The sequence below is a fragment of the Oenanthe melanoleuca genome, chromosome 4A (assembly GCF_029582105.1).
Source record: "Oenanthe melanoleuca isolate GR-GAL-2019-014 chromosome 4A, OMel1.0, whole genome shotgun sequence".
Taxonomy (NCBI): Eukaryota; Metazoa; Chordata; class Aves; order Passeriformes; family Muscicapidae; genus Oenanthe; species Oenanthe melanoleuca.
This window is the reverse complement of record NC_079338.1, coordinates 10755100-10768908: the sequence shown is the minus strand read 5'-3', so window position 1 is coordinate 10768908 and position 13809 is coordinate 10755100.

Sequence of the window (13809 nt, the reverse complement as noted above, 5' to 3'; positions counted from 1 at the left end):
AAGTGGGTTTGCTGTTTTTATGCATGAGATGCACATTGGCACTGCTTCAGAGAAAAGCTTGATAAGGCTGATGTGGGTAAGGGGCTCTTCTCACAAACTGCAGTTGGAGCTTTTGGAGACAGAAGTCTGAGGGTTTTATATTTGAACATTAGAGGAAGAAACAAGTCTTAGTTTGGAAATTTATTGCATTATTTTGCCCTTTCCCTGTTTTGGTCACGTTGCAGTGCTCTTTTTTCCCATTGCCTCAGATCTAAGCTTGTTGCAACCTTCTGGCTTGTTTGTGATGTGCCTTCCTGGCATGTTTCCTACACAAACATCTTGTGCTCCTGTGCTTCCTTCCTACAGAGCTGTTCCTTTGTTATATCTGGGTCAGTCTTCTGGATTTTCTATCAAATCAGTAACTAAAGCCATACAACTGACAAATTGAGGGTCTAAATAAAGAGGTTCTGGAGAAATCTGGATGTGGTTTAAAATGCCAGGGAGAAGGGAGCTGAAATGCCATTAGAAAGAATGGGTAGAATATTTTAAAAAGTGAATGGCCTATTGCAGGCAGATTGAAAGAGTATTATGTTTTTAGTGTTTTACCTAAAAACTAATATAAAATAAATGTCATTGATGTAAATTTGAAAATATCACTGGCTGTGTAGCAAAAATGTTGGAGTGATGTTTAATATTTTTATTTCTCTGCTGAAAAATGTAATTTTTTTGTTCAATTTTTAATTGTTGCATTTTCTCAAAGGACCCATGCTGGAGCTCTAATTTACTGTCTTCATAACTGTGGAGGGTGCAGAATGTTTAGATTTTCACTTTTGCTACAATGGTCTTATTAAATATGGATGTACTCTTGCTACATAAGGGAAAACTAAATCAGACTAAATTTGTTACACTTTACATAATTATGCATTGAGAACAATGTATAATTAATAAAGCCATTATAGATTCAGACTAGGGGTTGCCATTACCAGTGAAATCTAAATCTTTTTCTTTTATGCTCAGTGTTTCCCAGTTTGTTTTGGAAAAAACCCCAACTCTACAAGTAGAGGTGTTGCCCTAATAAATTACCTTACTGGAATTATAAATTTCTTCTGGAGAAGTAAGAAATAGTTTTAAATCAAATGAACCTGGATGATCATCTTTCCCCTATGTGTTTTGCACTTCCAAGTTTTACACCATTTCTACAAGGTTGCATGGTTAACCAATTTTGAATTAATACTTTTAATAGCTCAGTTTTTAATGTGCTCAACAAAATGTACTTCTGGACTCTTTCCCAGTTAATAAAGCAGGAAGAAGATGTGTAAAGACCAAGGAAGATGGGAAATTGACAAAGGTTGTGAAAACTAACAGTAGCTCATACAGTTATACATAAAGGAATAAGACTACTGTTGATTTTGAGTTTGATTGGGGTTTCTATTTTTAATATCAGTCTCTTTTCTCCCATTGATTGACTGTATTTTAGAGGCTGGAAATAAAGAATTAAATCTTTCTGAAGCAAATATGTTTAAAATATTCAAAAGGGAAATAGTGGCACCACATCAGTTGTGCATCCCAGTTCTGCCCAGGTGGTTTGCTCTCCTCAGCCAGAAAGCCTGTGAAAATCAGTGCTTAGGAGCAGAACAATGCCTGTCTGCATCAGTTCCCTTTTTGGTTGACACATTTTTTTGAAAAAACAAGTATTCCTACTGTAAGAAGCCAGAGTGTATCCTTTCATGCTCAGGTTTGTTCCCCATGCTTTTCCACATTCTGTTCCTATTCTCCAGAAGTTTCCATTGTCCTCTGTGCATTTTGGGATTAGTGTAGGGATTAGTGTAGGATTCCTGCTGTGGGTCTGGGCAGCATTCTGGGAGCAGGTAACAGTCTGGAGAATGGTGCCTGTCATCAGTGTTCACTGTACATTCAGGAAAGCAGAATCTAAATATGATTATCTCCTTGCAGACAGGGAATAGTTGATTGAATGCAGCTTTTAATTGCTAAGAATTTCAACATCTTAACTAAGACATAAAACTGCTTAAATTAATTTGATTTAAACATTGGAGGAATGACAGAACAGGTGTAATTTCTTCTATTCAGGTGTTTCTTTGTTCTTGCTGGTCTGCATTTCCTACAGGCAGCTGTGAAGGTCTGATCTGTTGAAACACCATGCTCTGAGAGAACCTTGGCTCATATTTCTTCAGACCGACAGAGGATAATTGTATTTATCCTTCCTCTTGCAAGCCCATAGCAACAAGCTTCTTTTTCCTGTTTGGGAACCAATATGGGAATATGTTCTGCACAGCAACTGGATTTTGAAGCAGCCCTGAAAGATTAAGTTTTAGGGAGACTCCTGATACTCTTTGTAGCTGAATTGCTTTATTAGCTGTAGCTTCCTGCTAAGAGCTACTGCAGATTTATACTGACAATTGTAGGTGGAACAATAAGAGAAACAATACAGACAGAAGCAGAATCTGAATGACAAAGCATCTAGGCAAAATTTTGGGGCTTTTTTTCTCTTTTTTCTTCCTTTGAGTAGTTGTTGGTGAACAGTTTGGCCTTTTAGTGCAGCTGTGCTGGAGCAATTACTGGATGAAGTCTTCCTTTGAACCACAATTTACAAGATCTGTTAACAGGCATATGGTTTTTCTTGCTAGATGAAATGCGTGACATTACTTTTGGAGGAGAAAATTAGATTTCAGTCATAAAGACATCTTGTCTGTCTTCACAGATTATCATAGAAAGATAAAACCAAAATTGATCACTTCTTTTTCTCCCATAGAGAGTCCTGATTTCCATGCAACACTGCTGCTGTCCTAGCTCAGATCAGGCTGTGCTGTCAGGGCATGAGGGTAATGAATAAAATGGTCATTTTAACTCTCTACATCAAATGGGTTCAAAAGAAGTAAGTCAGACTAGAGACCAGAAATGATTTTTGGCAGCTACAAACAGGAAAAAAATCCTGCTGAAAATCTGTTTAATCAACAGCGTTCACCAGCTCCTCTGCTAGTTTTGGCAGGAATAGTTCTGTTATGTAAACTCACCTCCAAAATATAGTTAATATAGTCTGATAACGTGTGTCTGCCTGTTAAAAGCTAGTAAGTTCATGGCTCAAACAGGATTTCCTTTCTGCTAATGCAGGAGATAATGCAAGGTTAGAACAAGAGTGCATGGCAGTATTTTTCTCTCCCCTCCTTTTTCTTTTTCTTTATTAGATAAAAACTCAAGGCTTGCCTGTACTTTAATTGCATTTCAGCTGCTGCATTTTCAGTGGGAGAGAAAGTGAATGAAATGTCAACATCCTTGTGGGGCTGGATAGACAGTGTTGCCTCCTGCCTTAATAAGTAAAAAGACATAAAATAAGGCCAAAAAGATGCAGGATTAATAGCATTTCTAAATATATTCTTCACTTATAGAAGGTCATATATCATTCATTCTGGTCCCCCAGGAACCTACCCCAAATCAGATAGAATTTTAAGCATAAAAATTATCTCTCTGAACAGCACTTGGAAGAAAATTATAAGGTAGGGAAAACTTCAGGGAATGATTGTATTAATTCTTGTGTCTCTAAGAGATAAATAGATAACTACTTTGTGTGTTTGTTAAAGCTTCTGAGCAGTCTTCAATGTTGGAATATACTATTAAATTATAAAACAATTACAGTTTTTACTGGATTGTGCTTGCAAGACTTTGACCCATTATTTCAGCCTGTGAGACCTTCAGCATTGCCTTAAAGTGTACAAAAATAATATTCCATTTATTTAAATATAGATGTGGTGTGTTGGTTCCCAAATTTTCGTTTGTTTCTATTGGCATATATTGCCATGAAGTCTGTGATTTCTAAATCCAGTGTTAGAAACTCCAGGTATTTCACTGTATGTAGAATTCAAAACCAAATCTGAATGTGAAGCAAATCTGAATGGGAATCATATTTCAAAATGATTTCAAGTGTTTTGGCTGAAATTTGAGAAAAAAAGCTATTTCTACTTTGATTTGCCTCCCTGCGGTATACCCTTTACAGCCAATGTATTTGAGACATTCTGTTTACCTGAGTTCCCACTCCTTGTGCAGCCCAGGGTGTTGTTGCATAGGTGCTGATCCAGGGATGTTTTACCTGCTCTCTGCTCCCACTCCCCAGCACAGACTTCCTATGGATTTATCAGCAAGTGCAGCAAAGCTCTGGGTTACTTTATCTAGCATCTAGAGCATGCTTTTGTCCTGATGAAATACCCTTGCCTCTGATAAAACAATAGTGTGTGACTAAGTGGGTGGGAGTTGTAGCCCTATGTCTCTAGACTCATCTGTTTCCCTTTTGTGTCTGGCTTGGATTTTCCAGCCTCTCTGTTCTTCAGGGTCTGTGCTTTCTTCAGGCTGGCCGAGAGAGAAACTTCAAGGCCAGTGCTGCAGGCACAGCAACTTCTTAGCCCTGATTTTTAATTCAGAAACTAGACCCCAAGGTCCTAAAAAAGATGAACTTGGGTTTGTCTTTTCCTTGTGGACCAAGTATAGGTGCCAAAATCTAACAGATCAATTTATAAAATATCATCTAATTCGTCAAGTTATTCAACAGCCCATCCTCTGTTCCATGGGTGCCAGATAAGGAGGCCTGAGGAAAGCAGCCCCAATGCCTTCCTTGTCTCTCATAAGCCAGTGTGTTCTAAAGAAAGCCTTGTTTTAAATAATTTGCTGTTACTAAATATATTTTGTTTCCCCCCTCTTTCATTTCAATAAAATGTTGAAAATTTTGGAAAAACAGCTGTTTATGTATGGAGGTTTTTTGTATCTGGTAACTGATATAGGGAGGTTGTACAGAAGAGCCAAACAACAGGAAAATTCTTTTTTTTTTCTTGCCTTTTCTTCACCCTGCAGACAGTATTACCCATGGATATACTGTTTCTCATCTCCTTTTGCTAGCATTTTTTTACTCTAAGCCTTTTAACCTTATGCTTACCTGGTGGCTTGGGAGGCAAACATGTCTTTTATTTTTTTCCAACTCCAGCATGTGTTAGAAGTATGGCTATGACATGACAATACTCTTATAATACAGTGATACTACAATAGTTATATTAGGCTGTACTAACCAGCACAAGATTTATAATCTTCTCCGTGTTTTAGGTCAGTTAATTTATAAAGTGAGAACATCTTGTACAAATACCAAGATAAGCTGAAATTTGAGACCTAAGATCTGTTTCATCCCACGTTTAATTAGGCACATATAACAAATTACAAACAGTGATTATGGAAGAAAGGAGGGGAAGGAGAGGAAGGCCACATATTGAGAAGAAAGTTTTCTGCAAGCTACTTAGGAGTAAATGAGCCCTTTCCTTAATTATCTGTACTAGTCTTTGAAATAAGGGTATCTGACTACAACTGTTCTCCAGAGCGAAATTAAAACCCAAAGAAAATCCAGTCATTGTCAGAAAGGATTTGCCAAGATTTCTTCATGGTGTAAAGTGGCAAAAAGTGAACTGAAATTTGGGTGGCAGAAATTTTTATGCTGGGCACCTGCCTCTGACCCTTGAGAAGAGAGATGGGATTTGTAGGATGATGGTGAACAAACCTCTGAGGTCTCTGGTCTGATCAGTCACTTATTGAATTCAGTGTACTAAAACATGAGAGAGGCTGCCAGACTGAGAGAGCATGTCTGGATTTTCTGGTGTTTGAGGGGTAAAAGCCTTTCTTGGGCTATTAACTGTCAGATAATGTTTAATATAGCAAAGTACCCAAGGTAATAGGAAGGGGGAAAAAAGGCACTGAGAGAAAAGAAGATCAACTGTCACTGCTTTTAATATAGTGTAAAATAATATTGCTCTGAGGCAGAGTGGCTCTTCTGAAAGTTCACTCTTGCTTGGAAATGTTGGGCTTTTCCAGTTCCTGGTGATAACGGGACTTTGGAAATGCAGCACTCTCCCTTGAGGCAGAACTTAGCAGCATCTGCCTGTTATACTGATCAATGGGGTAGTGTGAGAGATGTTTAATTCTCACAGAAATTTATTGCTGGTGGAGAATGATGATAGGGATCTTGCAGGGAAAAGAGGCTTATAAGAAATGGCTATTTATCTTGTGCTGTGTTTGTGGCCTTTTGTTAAAGGCTTAGCCTAACTCTTGGACTGAAGATTGTCAGTGGTGTGGAATATAAGTCAAATATTTTTTCCCTGATGTGCTGGATGAGTACAGTTAATGCCATCAGATGCAGGGAAAAGGATATTAGAATAGGGCAAGGGGAGAGGAGGAGAAAGATGAATAATCTTGAGATTTTTAAAGCGTACTACCAGTGCTAGATGCTTAACACCAACTAAAAATTAAGAAGAAAATGTACAAGCAAGTTGGAAATTCCATGTTGATGAAACTAAAGTTTCATATATTGCTTAATGATTGTGTGTTGTCATGTAAAATGTTTTCTAGATAGTTGCAGATCATGGATAGAGTTACTGGGGGAAAGGGGCCTGAGACAAAACTGCAAGTTATAGAGGTCTTAGCAAGGAGGTTCCAGTACAATGGATGCAGAAGTCATCTAAGGAACAAAAATCAGATGCTCTTCAGAAGAGGGAGGAGCTGTGGAAGTGACCAGCAGGTATTGCTGAGGACTTTTAGATCTGCAAACGTGCATTTGTCCAAATTTACACTGGGAAAAATCTTGGTTGAGAATTGAGTGAGAGCTTTGACAAGTTGGTGGACTTCAGTAGTGGACATTTCTTCCTAAAGCAGGATTAAATATCTTCATCCATGCATATAAAAATCTTTACTGTCAGTGCGGTGCTCACCTGTTTCTTTCTGTGACACAGTAGTCCATAATTAGAGGGATAGAGTACCAGAACTCTGCAAGAGAATTGAACTGAGCAGAAATGCACTTTCTGAATCTATGGATGGGACTCACATTTGTTTGTACCTCTTGCTGAATCAGGTATAATTTTCAAAGGCAAAGAGATGTCAGTGTATGAAAAATTATTTGGTTTTACTTCAAATGGAGATAAATTAATAGAAACCACCCCAGAGTGAACTGAAACCTTGAATGTAAGATAAAGAAGATCTAAAGGTTTGCATATTAATCAAACTGTGACACTTTGTTCCTGACTACTTGCCTGCATAGAAAGTCAGTTTAAGGCCATTCTTAACAGAATATGACTTCCTTTCCTAATCCTTGCTAGAATCAAAAGTGCCATCAATCCTCATCTGAGTTTGGATATTAATATAAACTCCCTTTTTTTTGTCCTCTCCTCTCTATCTTGATATACAATTTTGTGTGGGGAACACTTTTCAATATTTTAAGCTTTTAATTTATTGTTGCGAAATGTAAAACCCAAAACATTTCCAGCTTATGTTTTTCTTCTAGGTAACTTGGCAGCTTATGAAGATGCTGCCCTCTTAGTATTCAGTGTAAGAGTCAGTTCAGTGGTGGTCTTTCTTGAATTGGTAAAGACATCATTAAGCTCTCCAGGAAGACAGCCTGTGTGAGGATAGCAAGAACTATTATCCCTGCTTGGAGCTCAGCTGAACCCATCCCTAAAATTCTTTGAGACTGGTTTTGTTTTTCTGTTCGTTCTCTCTCTCTCTCTCTCTCTCTCTTTCTCTCTCTGTCTTCCCCTTCCCCTTCCCCTTCCCCTTCCCCTTCCCCTTCCCCTTCCCCTTCCCCTTCCCCTTCCCCTTCCCCTTCCCCTTCCCCTTCCCCTTCCCCTCCTGCAATAGCTCAGCCTGCTACTTTCTTTTTCCTTTTCTGACAGGAGGTCGAAGTGTTAAAATGCTTGTTAACATAAGCCAAAGCTATGAATTCAAGTACACCCACATTCAAACTGGAAACTTGCCATCTGGGCCCACCTCTGCATGAAACCAATCACTGGTGCTGCTTTCAGACTATTTGGATTGAAGAAGCAATGGGAACATCAAGACATTTTCTCTTTATTATGACTTCAGATGCATTTTGGAGAGTTCTGTATGAGTTTTTACTTTACCCGACTCTAATTTGTACAGCCACTGCTCCCTTCATCTTTCACATTGATGTAACTGCATTAATATTGCTACATAGAGGTTTTAATTTGCTATAATGTGACCCAGCATGCATAAAATGGAGCTTCTCTCAGAATTAGCTAAGTAGTTTTCATTTGATTAAGTACATAATGATTTATTTGGCAAACTTGCTGTTTTGCTTTTTTCCTGGCAACTCTCCTTCTGTTTTATTTGCTGGTGGGGTTTTTTGTTGTTTTTTGTTTGTTTGTTTGCTTGTTTGTTTTTAAAGGACTGAATAAAGGAAAATTCTGAATGATTACTGACAGTACTACCTTAAATGAAAAGAGAAATAAGGTGTGATAGAAATGTTGTGCTGCTTAAAGATGCTGTGCTGGCACTGGATGGAATATTTTAAGATTTGTTTTCATCTAATATGAGTTAGGGTGAAGGCTGGATTCAAGAGATAAAATGACATCGAGAGCTAGGTTATGCTGTTCCTATGAGCCTTGCATGCAAATCATGATGTAGACTTCGCTTTATGAATGACAGCAAAGTTCTTGTAAATGCAAATTATAAGCAAAAGTTAGCCAAGATTTGCATTTAACTGGATGATGGTGGGCAAGGTTTGCAGACTATTAGCAGGGAGCAATACAACTTTATTGTAAGGAGGAAACAAAATACTGTTGTGTTACTATCTTATGTGCTCACTGAATTAATTTATAGTTCTCTTTTAATAATTCTTCCTTTAATCACTGCAGAAAAGTTGTGATAACAAAAAGGTTAGAGAAGGAAGAGTGCTCAGAACTTAAAGGCTGGATGAGCTGGTGGATAACCTTGATCCAGGGTAGTAAGTAAAGCAGGGGTAATGGTGAATAAAATTGGTGATGGCCACTCTCTAGCACTAAGATCAAATGGCCCAGAGCAGCACACATTTTCTCTTCCCTCTCCCTTGCCCAGCAATGAGGCCTGGTCTGTACTGTTTATTAGGAACACCTCCTGACTGTGCTCAGCTGAGGAACAGGGGTGCTGAAGTGCTGAAGAGAAGATGCCAGCAGTCTTGGTGATGCTTAAGCCTGGTTAATCTCTGCTGTGAGCTTGAAAGCATCCTGTTTCTCTGCCTCTAAAGTGCCTACAGTTAAAAACTGTTGTCCCTGGTACACTGTAGGCATGGCCTGTGCCTTGTCTGCTTATCTAGGGTATTTATAGGCACACTTTTCAGTTGAACACTCTTCTGAAGCTGATTATTTTTGAGGAGGTAATCAATGATGCAATCACAGGTGTTATGCTAAAGGCACATAGTGTTGGAAGAACCTGGCTCCATGACTTTAACACCGGTGTGAGGATGGGGCTGACATCAGCCCCTCTGAGGCTGCTGCTTTCTGGGCTGAATAAGCTCAGCTGTCTGAGCCTCTCCTGACAGGACAAGCGTTCCAGAGTCAGGTCATCTGCAAATGGTTAACACCAGGTTTCTACAAACCTTCAGATTTCAAGGGGTGAGATGTGTGATGTTTGGGAAAATGAGCAGGGTTCTGCCTTGGATCTGCCCCATCCTTCAGCTTGTGTGGGGGGTGATGGTGGAGAAACAGTGTCTTGGAAGATAATGAAAAGGATATGAGCATAATTGTCACATGCTGTTGGTAATTGGAGGCAAATATTCAGGCTTTGCAGCAGGACTGTTTAATGGTAAGACTAACAAGCAGAATGGTGTTGCAGGACATTTGGGACTCATTAGTGCTCTGAACCTGAAGATGTGTTACCTTTCCAGCTGATGCCTGGTTTCTTAGTAATCTATAAAAAATAAAAGCCCCCCTATGTTTTATAGTCAGAAAAACACAGTATTGACAATGAAAAAAGAATATCCAGTGTAGATGGTTACAAAATCCAATAAGAAATAACCTCATCAAAATAATCCTGCTAGAAAAAAAATCAGAACAGAGGACTTGACTGAATGTCTTTGCTCACAGCTACATAAAATCCCTGTGGTGAGATGGAGTTAAGGTGACATGCTTGTAACTATTTAAGAGCAAAAAATTCTCAGTGAGGGATATTAGTTATCCCCCATACAAGTACTACATATAAAAAAATTATTTTCTGTCAAAGGAAATCTTAACACTTCAAAGTGTGGAAATACAATATTAAGGGATGCAAGTAACATTAAAGTAACAATGATGCTCAGTGAGAAATATAAAAAATAATTGGTGTTTATGGTATCAAATGAGATAAAAAACCCGACCTTTTTATATTCCTTCTCCTCTGCTTCAATTAGGATGAAGTGCTTGATTTATGGAAAGTTGCTCCGTTCTTGAGCAGTGAGTGAGCAGGGCTACTTTAAATCGTGTAGATATGTTTGAGTTAGAGCTCAGTGTGTGTTTTATATGCTTATTTGTACTGGTTTATTTAATTTGTACTTGATAGTTTGTGCATTAAGCCTCAGCGAGAAAAAATGCTCATAATTTATTGTGTATTATCAAAATCAGAGGGATTAATGGGGGGACTAAGTGGATCAAGCAATTGGTGCAGCTACATGAAAACATTTCATAGATGGTCTGATAGTATGCTAAATGCCAAAAAGTCTTCCAGTGCTAAATTCCTCAGCTGAACAGAAACTTTGCAGCCTTCAGTGGGCAGTCACAACTTGCCTGAGAAGAAAAGCCAGTCACCAGTAACAAACCTACTGTGTCAGTGCCAGCAGGGATGGTTGCAACCTTGTGCATTCCACCAGCTTGCAGGAGGGATAGATTTTATCAACATTTCTTAATCAAAGGACTGGCTAATTTTTCTGAGAAGAAGTTCAAATGCATCTGAGACTGGTTTGTACAATACTGCCATGGTGGATTTGCATTCTCAATACAAGAAAAAAACAGCTTTTCTGTGTGTTATTTTTTTGTGTTTAATTTTCCCTTCCCCGTCCATCACCCTGCTTTGTGTGCTTGTCCATGAGCATTAGAAAGTGCAGGTGCTTTCTGTCTCTAAGGTTCCTTGTGTCGTACACCCCTCAGGTGTGTCCTGGACTGAAGGGCATGGAAAGTCCCTTCTAGTCTGCATAATTCTGTACTCTTGCATGGCATTTAATTAATTTAATTGGGATAGAAAAAGGTCAACACATTCTAAATTTTTTCATTTGTGAATTCAAGTGGAGTAATTAAGCTCCATTTAAGTAATGGTTTTGTTTGCATAGTCTCAGAGCAAATAAGCACTATCTTCCCCAACATGTGTGCTTTAATTTTCACACTTCAAAATATTCAGAAATGAGGAGGAATGAAGATAATGCACAGTTTCCTTAGTTTGTGTGGGTTTTGTATAGGCTATGAGAAATAGAAATACCAGCACGTTCATAACATTTTTCAGGACAAGAAGTTGATTTAGATATAGAAAAAATTACTTGCTTTTCCAGCAGAGAACTGCTGCTTCACAATTTTGTTCCTCACCAACTCAACCTGACTGTTGAGTTTCAATGTGGAGCTGCCTCAATTTATTAAATCCTCTGAGGCCTGTGTTTAAACAGAAGCGGACAGAAATGGCAGGTGAGCACTTCCCTAAATTGAGAGATAATTGACTAATTTGTGGCAGATGACAACTATAATTTTGCAAAGAATGAGAGTTTCTAGTATTTATTATGATATTATTACTGTGATAAGTTCAGAAAGTTGTTGCATACTCTTCTGTTTTGAGACTTGTAACAATACTGCAAACTCCTGCATCAGGCACTGGAAAATGATAATGTTGGCTTAGGTTTTAAGAGAGTGCTCAAAATTTTAAGATTGTTTTCCAGTTTTGGACTGCATAATGGTTAATTCCTTTTTCTGAAACCACCAAAGCTGAAAGGATTCTTAAAAGAAAATTGAACATTATAATCTTTCAGGAACTTGAACTTGAAGAAAAATAACAGAGGTCACAAGTTAGCAGCATTTTATTACATTGCAAGTATTTCATCATGTAGCACCCAAACAGTTTGGTAAGGGAATAACATAACATTATCTGAAATGCAGAGTCAGGTCTAAGTGAGTTAGACTACCTAGACTCTAAAAATAATGAAAAAGAAACAACCTCCCCCAATTTACCTGTCAAAGGCAGCTTCAAGCTTCCCCACCCTTCAATTTATTGTAGCATACATCATTCAAAATTTCAATTACAGCATGTATGTCAAAGAAAAGCCTCTGAAGATAAACCAACTAATTTAAATATTTTTCTGCATTTAATATATGAATAGTTTGTTGCATAAAAGCAATTGAAGATACTGTGTTAATGTGTGCTGTGGGGAAAGAGATGAAAATTGATGCATTCCAGGAAGGAGAAAATTTTTTTAAATTGCAAATGCCAGGCTAATTTGTTTTACTCTGAGCCATTGCTATTGTGCTACTGGGCTGTTGTGCTGTCGTGTCAGCTGTTTGCCTGAATATAAATAACTGTAATTTTCACACTTGTCTCTTCCTACAGTTTGTAAAAGCAGTTGGTTACAACATCAAATTAAATTGATATCTGCTGAGCAGGTTTTAATACAAAAAGTTCTCAACAGGTTTTTTTCCCCCAATCTTTATAAAATTCCACAAATTGACTTAAGACACACAGGAGTCCTGTTTTCAAGCATGCTATAGTTCTTTGTCAGGGAGCTTTAGTCGTGCTTTTTTCTTAAGCTTACTTTTTCTGTGCAAAGCCCCTCTGGCACTGTCAGGGTTGTGTGGGAGGCCAGCCCTGCAGGCTGCCCATGCAGGGGCATCAGCAGCTGCAGAGGGAGGGAATGTGGTGTGGGAGCACATTCTCCCTCCAGAAATGATCTCCCACCCTGGAGTCTGATTCCTGGCAATGGTGAAACCAAGGATGCAGCTTTCCATAAAAAAGCATGTTTCTTCACATATTCAAGGAGGGTGCTGTGGTTGTTGCTAATCTATTTTGCAAAACCTTGCTTTGAACCCCTTTTCTAGGGCTGAAGGTAGTGTAGAGCCAGAAGAAGAAATATGCTGGTGAGACCAAGGTGCTATCTGCTGTAGCATCCCCCCTTGGCTGTGCTTACAAGAATATTTACAACAGACCATGGCAGTGGAGGGAACAGGCAGCCTGTCCCTTGCCAGCCCCCAGCAGTGTGTTCTCCCTAAACCTGGATTGGGGTATGTAGGTATGTAGGATTTGTAACTGAGCTAAGGCACTTGCAGGGGTGTGACTTCTTCAGCCTACTACACTGCTGTTATCCCTATACTAGGGAAATATGCAAAGTTTTGGTTCGGCTTCCTTTAAGCCTTTTTTGTACCTCCAAGGGAAGAAGAGTCCTGGGGAGTGCTTTGCTCCTTGGCTGTGTTTTCAAGGGCAGGTGTAGCTTGTGTGTGTGTAGCAAATGGCAGGGTCCTGGCCTTGGCCAGTGTTGTGAACTCTTACACGGGCACAGGCTCCTCTTAACTGCTCTCTTGGACTTCTCTTAGCAACATTTTGTTCAGACTGGCCATAAAATTGTTAAGGTTGGGAAAGATCTCTAAGATCGTTGAGTCCAGCTGTTAACCCAGCAGTGCCACGTTCACCACTGAACCAAATCCCCAAGTGCAACACCCACATATGCTTTAAATATCTCCAGGGATGGTGATTCTGCCAATTCCCTGGGCAGGCTGTTCCAATGCCACTCCCCAAGGCTTGCTTCCCACCTTGGGTACTGGAAGACTACAGGACCAGGTACAGTAATTCTTTAACTGGTGATAGGGGGAGTTTACCAAGGTTTCTGTGCACTAGTGTTTCAGGGACTTCTGGATTCATTAATCAGCTGACCAGACCTGCAAGACATCTCCTCAAACAAGCTGTTTTTACAAAATGGTCTCTCTTTTGGGAGCCAGAGCTACTTTTTGCATTCATATGACTGGTGGGAGACAGGTAATTGGACTCCCAAGTAAAGGATTTTGGGCGTGTAGCAAGGAA